General features: G+C 30.1%; 1 pseudogene; it reads right to left on the bottom strand.

Annotated features, from left to right (window-relative positions):
* Nucleotides 1–3,723: 3,723 nt before the first annotated feature.
* Nucleotides 3,724–4,786, bottom strand: LOC106770447 (annotated as a pseudogene).
* Nucleotides 4,787–8,252: the final 3,466 nt, after the last annotated feature.

Below are 8,252 nucleotides of genomic sequence, written 5' to 3'. Positions count from 1 at the left end.
GTATTGCATTTGATATGCTAAAAATTCCAAAGGATATAGATTTTATATTCCAACTCATAACACTAGGATTGTGGAATTAAGAAATGAAAAGTTTCTTCAAAATGACTTGATTTGTAGGAGTGATTTAATTCAAGATATTGATCTTGAAAAGGAACAATATGAAGCTTAAACCTCTCAATCAAATGACATATTGGTATTTATTCTCTTTCCTCTAGTTCAAAAGTGTATTAGATGACTGATAATTGAAGTTTCTCAAATTGTTAAGAATAGTAATATAGATCAAGTTTTTGATGATGAGCAACAAGTAAATGTTGAACAACCAATTCAGCAACAAGTTTCTAATCAAGATGTTGAGACAACATTAAGAACATCTACTAGAATCAAAAGACCAACGGTTTATAGTGATTATAAAGTGTAATCTTAAGAATCATATTATAACATTGGAATCGGAAATGATCCGGAAACATTTTTAGAAGACATGAGTTCTAAGGAATCGAATTTGTGGTATAATGCTATGAAAGATGAGATGGATTCTATGACATCTAATCAAGTATTAGATAACCGATAATTGAAGTTTCTCAAATTGTTAAGAATAGTAATATAGATCAAGTTTTTAATGATGAGCAACAAGTAAATGTTGAATAACCAATTCATCAACAAGTTTCTAATCAAGATGTTGAGACAACATTAAGAACATCTACTAGAATCAAAATGCCAGCAGTTTCTAGTGATTATAAAGTGTATTTTTAAGAATCATATTATAACATTGGAGTCAGAAATGATCAGGAAACATTTTTAGAAGACATGAGTTCTAAGGAATCGAATTTGTGGTATAACGCTATGAAAGATAAGATGGATTCTATGACATCTAATCAAGTATAGGATCTTGTTAAGTTGCCTAATGCTGTAAAACCCATTGGTTGTAGATGGGTCTTCAAAACTAAGGACTAGCAAGGCAACATTGAAAGACATAAAGCAAGACTTGTTGCCAAAGGATTCTCTCAAAGAGAAGGAATTGATTATAAGAAGACATTTTCTCTTGTATTCAAGAAGGACTCTTTAAGAATAATTATGTCATTGGTAGCTCATTTTGACTTTGAGATACATCAAATGGATGTGAAAACAACATTCCTGAATGATTACCTAAAGGAAAAGGCTTACATGAAACAACCTGAAGGATTTTTCTCTAGAAATAGTGAGGACTTAATATGTAAGCTTAATAAGTCCATCTATGGATTAAAACAAGTTGCACATCAATGGTATTTAAAATTTCATGAAGTTATCTCTTTTTTGGTTTTGAAGAAAACATATGGATCAATGTATATACCAGAAGGTTAGTGGGAGAAATTTCTTTTTTCTTGTTTTATATGTGGATGACATTTTGCTTGCAACCAATGACAAGAGTATGTTATATGAGGTTAAACAATTTCTCTCAAAGAACTTTGATATCAAGGATATGGGTATGACATTATGTCGTAGGCATTAAGATCCATAGAGAAAGATCTCGAGGTATTTTGGGTTTGTCTTAAGAGACCTATATCAACAAAGTTTTAAAGAGGTTTAACATGAAAGATTGTTTACCAAGTGTAGTTTCCATTGTAAAGGGTGAAAAACTTGAATTAAGTCAATGCTCGAAAAATGATCTTGAGCGGGAACACATGAAAAATATTTCATATGATTCAACTGTCGGAAGTCTTATATATGCTCAAGTTTGTACTAGACCTGAACATTGCATTTGTAGTTGGAGTATCAAGAAAATCTACCTATGGTTGTATTGATACTAGAAAATCTACCTCTGGCTATGCTTCAATGCTAGCTTATGGAGTTGATAACGATTGATTTTACGTGTTTTTGTGTATATATTTTGTGAATAAATCAACTCCTTCGTAGCTTTTACCTTGTTTTATACTCAAGTTTAATGTATTTTCTAGTTTTCTTGTGTTTTATTTAGTATATGGTTGTTTTTACCTCTAATCTCTTTATTTAAGTGTGTGAAATAAATGAATACGAAGCAATTCTAGTGGAGGAAAACAAGCAAGAACTCAAGAGAACATGTTTTGGGACAATAAAAGATCAATTTGAAGCAAATACCCATGTTGGACGCCTTTGGAGCAAACAGATCTGCAGAAAAAAAGAAAAAGATGCAGTGCAGAAAAATCAAGCTGAGCCCCCCTGGGTCAGGGGGGCTGGGCGCCCTAGGAAGGGGGCTGGCTGCCCTTGGAAGGGGGCTAAGCGTCAGTCTTCGCACAACTCTTGTGCCCGGGTGCCCTAGGAAGGGGGCTGATCGCGGACGATGCTGATGTGTCAAAATAGGTTATTTAAACATGTGTCTTGCGATTTTTTGGCATTTTTCTCCTCCTACACTTCAAAGACATGCTTTTGATTTGTGAGTTTTGTAAGAGAGTTTATACTCTCAGGTAACTGACGGAGATCCTGTTTTCCCTTATTATTTGTTTTCTTTAATTCAGTTATTTCCATTCAATAAGAGAGATTTATTCAACTATTTTCCATTGTTCCTTGTTTGTGTGAGTATGTGAGGAAGCTTTCTAGTTACGTCCCATACTCAAGTACGTAACACTTAACCTCATTAGAAAAATAAAGTTTGCATTGACTTTTATACTCTATTTTTGTCACATAATTAGATAACGAGGGAGGGCTTTGGTTATATGCTAAAATATGATTTGGTCTGAAAACATCTTTGTATACACATATTTTGGCGTAGTATGGTGTAAAGACACAAAACAACCGTACCACAAAGCACAGATCCAACATAGGAAACAGAACTATAATATATAAAAACATGAAATTACTAGCCACAGTTTGTTATTGATCAGTCGTGGATAATGCAAGAAACGTCGTGTCTTATGTAAACCTTTGGTTGAGATAGTAGGTCCTAGGATGGACATCTAGGTCTTGCAAATAATATACTTAAACAATGCAATGGTACCGAGTTGATTTTTCCAAAACAGAGAAAAAAATGAGAAAAACAAGGAAAAGCTGAATGAAAAAACGTGCTTTGCATACCGCAGTTGCACTTTTTTATGTTTAGAAATCTAAAATAAGCAATTTAAGTATTCCTGTTGAATACAAATCCACTCCCTAAGCCCATGTAGAACCATGACTTTACTGCAGATCCACTCCCAGATCAGATTTTTGAATCTTAAAACTGCACATATGTTGTAGATAATCAGAGATAGAAAAAGAAAGAGGAAAACCCGTGGAGTTACTAAAACGACTTACGAGAACAGAAATAATGCAACATGTTATTTTTAATTCAAACAATATTTGTAAATTTGAAGTAACTATAGAAATTTTGTAAATTTTTCAAAATCACGATTAGTCCCGACGAGATTCTTTCGAAACGAAATTTATGTGGTATCTTCACTTTGAACACTTATATGAGTATTCATTTGTTCACTTAGAACATTTATCCATGATGGCGACTACATCAGACTTATTTCCAACACATAACACTTAAGATTAACATTTTTAAGTTCCAATATTTTGCTTTGAAGGTAATAATATTATTTCCTAAATGTGTTTATGGAGTTCATAACAAACTAAAACAAACTCATTATATATATATATATATATATATATATATATATATATATATATATATATATAGGATTTTATTAAAACATAAAAAAGATAAACTGACTCGTACATAAACAACAACAGCATACAATTGACTCGAACATAAACAACAACAACATACAAGTACTACTCCGTACTTGTAATTATTGACTCATCACTTATATATATTACATGCATGTAAAATAGAAGACGATTGATCCACACATATGATTACACAACGGTTTTAATAAACATGTCTTGTTTCTCGTCCTCGTTGTTCTCCAAGCTTGAAGTGAAAGACCACGAGAGAATGGTATTTCTTTGTTTATCTGCTCCGGTTGAAGCAGAGAGCCCTACTCGAACCCATTCAGGAAGCACTGTATGTAACTCAATATCGTAGGAGAGAATATCAGGATTACTCCCAGGATAAAAAGTAGAAACCGCCAATCTTTTAGAGTCAGAGTTATAGCTTATGTGTGCAGTGGCTGTCTTCCCATTTTGCCAGTTCCAGGGTTCAGTTGTCTTGGACCTAATAGAGTTGACATCGATTCCAATGTGTTTGTATGTTGGATCGTCAATATTTTCATTATGGTAGGTGTCAAATTCGACAGCAACAACATTGTTTGATTCGGTTTGGTTTTGAGAGGTGGAGGAGTTTGTGAAAGCGTTTAAATTAGAAAAGAGTCCCAGGAGAGAGCCTTCAGAATTTGAAGGGATGACGGTGTCATATGGTGCAAGGAAGAAGGCCAAGCCATCAGCTGGAGGAGAAGTGTAAGGTGTTGAGATTTCAAAGGTGAAAGAAGTTTCAAAGCTTGACACAACTGCAGAGTTTTCCCAAAGGTGCAATGGTGCAGAGTATAACACTCTTCCCACGCTAACAGACAAAGGGTTTCCTGCACTGTCTAACTTAGTGAGTTGTAAGACATTGTTTGTAGAAATGGCATCACCTTGGAAGATAAGATCCTTTTGGTCAGGACCAAACCTACTGAAGCTAAAAGATAATGACTGGTCTGACTTCACCTTACTGGGGAACATGAACAACATTGTCACAAAGGCAAACACAGGAATTAGGAATGAATAATTTGTGCTAGAGACGGCCATGGTGGTATTGAATTGATTTTGCTGTTGGTGCTATCAAGTTGGAATTTTAGTGAAGAGTTCATGCAAAACCTTTCCTATTTATAATTGAGATCCATGCCAAGTGTCATTTGATATAAAGGATATTTAATTGTGTGATGGCAATGTGATTATTCTATAGAGTAGTCCTAATTAATTTCATTATTATCTAATACTGCTTATAAATTATATTCAAGGAATACATTCTATTCCAAGTTGACTATTATTACTTTAGTAACCAATTTTTATATATATGGGGTTGCTGATCTAAACGAGAAGTTTTATGTTAAAAAAAAAATTCTCTTAAAAAAACTAACTTTAAATCAAAGATATTTTAATAATTTTAAAATTTAATTTAAAATAAAATATTTATTTGTCCACGTAGTTATTAGTTGTTTATTAAAATAAAAAATAAAATAAAATGTAATAACTACTAATGTTCCACGATGATAAATAACTATTTTTTACTTTTTTTTTATTTTAAATTAAATTTTAAAATTATTAAAATAATCTTGAATTTTAAATTTTTTTTACAAATATATATATATATATATATATATATATATATATATATATATATATATATATATATAAACTAATCTCCTTTATCTTTTATTGTTAATAAAATATTCATTAATCCAAACCCTATTTTTTTTTCAAAAATCCAAAATTTTATATATTTCTAATATTTGTTGTCTAATTTACATTGCATTAATTAAGTAATCCTTTTTCAAAATATTTTAACTTTTCTATTTTAAATATGTTTTAAAATAGATATGTAGTGTAGTTGGGTAAAATTATCAAATGGTAGAATTATTTTTAAACAAGTTTTTTTTTTCAGATTTTGATTTAGATGGATATATATTTTCAACTATTTTTTTTTACAATAAATATAGAGTTTTGTGTTGCAACATTCATTTTGCAGAAAATTTATATTTTTGAGAAACTTTATCCAGATGTTCATGGTAAAAAAATAATACACGTGTCTTTTACTGAAAATTTGACATGTAAACTTTTCTATAAATTTTACATTCAGAGGTAATCTGTTTATGAATTGAAAATTTACGGAAAATTGTACACTTGAAACTTTATTATTTTAAATGTTCAGAAAATCTCACAGGTAAAATTTATGTAGATTTTAAATTTGTGAGTGGTGTTCGTCTGGATTCTGCATTATGAAAAAGAATATAAATAATTCTCAAGAAAACTTTACAAATAAATTTGTATGTGTGTGATAAATAATTTAAAACTTATCTAAATTTCATTTAAACGGTAAGGATTGACAATTAAATTCGTTGTTAGTGTATATCTGAAAGAGACATACATTCAACCACAAATATAAAATAAAATAAAAATAATTTTAAGTATAAATAAAATATAATTTTTAAAACTAAAATGAATTATATTACACACATGTGTAAAATGCTTTTAAAATGCAAAAGCCATTTTTCTAAAAAAACAGGAAACCCAACTGTTTTAGTAAAAACAAAATCATATATTTTCTTTCAAAATTTCATGTTCGTGATAAGATATTGGCGTTGATTTTTATTGTGAAAAAACAAAATCTTTATTTGGGTAAGTCAAAAATTTCATTCTCCTTTAATGCCTTTTACTTTGCATGTGATTCTTTGCATGTGATTCTTACTCGGTTGCATGTGCTCCTAAAGGATCTGTTTTCTCAAATTTTCAAATTCACACACCAAATTTACAAATTCACACATCAAACTAATCAATTTCTCAAATCTTGGTTTAGTGTGGAATCGAATGTCTTCTCAAATTCACATATCAATTTTTCATCCAATGTTTATGAAATAAATTATAAATAAATGAACTTAATTAGTCTTCTATGGTAGTGTTCTTTTAGTGTATAAGAGTTAATATAGAAGTTTATTTTGATACTTTAATACTCATTCAAGACTCATGTAGAGTAAAAAGAGTTATGTGGTAAGAAAGGTAGGAGGTTTTGTCATCGAGAACGATCTTAGGGTTCTTATGATAATTAAAGGGAAACCTTGTGTGTAATATGATGAAATTCATAGACAATGACTCTACAGGATAGTAGAAGCCACCATAAGTGCAAAAATCACCAAGAATTATACCCCAATGTTTACATCTAGATAATTGAGTCCAGAGTATCATTATGTGTGATGGATTAGTTGATATTATTTAGCTTGATGTATTTTGCATAATGTCTTGCAATTCTATTGAGTTATATATGTGTACCTTCTAATTAGCTTACCTTCTCTTATACTTGTACTCCTTGTTTTTATTGTTTTTCTTTTACAATAATCACATTTTTTATCTGTATAAGAAAATGAGGAAACATGTGTGGATGTACCTAAGAAAGAAATGTTACATAGATATAGTAACATGAGATAATGGAAATAGGTTTAGCTTAATGAAATAGATATGGATTTTCTTTAAGAAAAAGATGTTGATACAATTGTATATTATATTATATTCAACTGTATACAACTGAATTCTCTTCAATGATTGAGGGTAATTTCTCCTCCACGCTTAACTCGTGGAATTATATACTTTTAAATTAAAAAGGAGGGGAAATAACGAAAACCATAACTTTTCACCCAAATTCACATACTTCCATTCTCTAGGGTTTTTGGTCAGTAAAAAAGAAGCCTAGAAAAAAAAAAAAAAACAATAAACTAATGGGAACGAGTTCCTTGCATCGCCGCTGAAGAATCAAAGTACGTAATTTTGATGTGATGCCAAATGTAAAAGTCATGTTTTTTTTCATTAATCATTATAACTTAAAATACGTCCGAAAATATACTAAGAAAATTCACTACTAAAGCTCTTAGAATGAGTTACAACCTCGAGGCCAATTCTACTAACAGATTTGGGGCGAGTTTTGGATTTGAAAAAATTATATTTTTTTATGCGGATCATATTTCAACTCGGCTCATTTAAACTCGATGTTAGTTGAAACTATGGTGGATCATGTTGACCAACCAACCCACCTACCTAATTTTATGTTATTAAAATTTAATTTTAATTTTATAAAAAGATATTTATTATTATTTTTTTGGTTGAAAAAATTATTTATGTTCTCTATTTTCAAAAGTAATTAAATACAGGGTGAAATTTTTTTAAATTTGAATTATAGAAAATTTATAAGTTTTTTGTTTAAAAAAATTGTAATTAAATGAGTCAACCCGTTTATCTACCAACCTGTGGTGGATCAGATCGTGTTTAAATTTTTCTGATTCGTTAATAAATGAGTAGTTGGATTGACTCACTAAATGACCAACTCGTAGTGGCCTAGGTCGGGTCAAGCCGGATGGTCAATTTTGACAACTCTACTCACGACGATTTACTATTTTTGGCGTATAGTTATATAAGACATATGACATTATTATTAGCATAAAACTTTAAAATTTAATATTGATGAGTTTTAGTTTTTTTCTTAATTTTTAACTTAAAATTCATTTATTTTCTATATATATAATTTGTTAATATAGAATATTTGGTAGTAGGTATATAAAACCTAAGATGAATTGAGAAATGGTGTGAAATGAAAATGAAGTTTACCGGTCGTAGAA

The sequence above is a fragment of the Vigna radiata genome, chromosome 8 (genome assembly GCF_000741045.1).
Source record: "Vigna radiata var. radiata cultivar VC1973A chromosome 8, Vradiata_ver6, whole genome shotgun sequence".
NCBI lineage: Eukaryota > Viridiplantae > Streptophyta > Magnoliopsida > Fabales > Fabaceae > Vigna > Vigna radiata.
The sequence above is the reverse complement of the archived record's forward strand: the minus strand, read 5'-3'. Positions and strand labels throughout refer to the sequence as shown.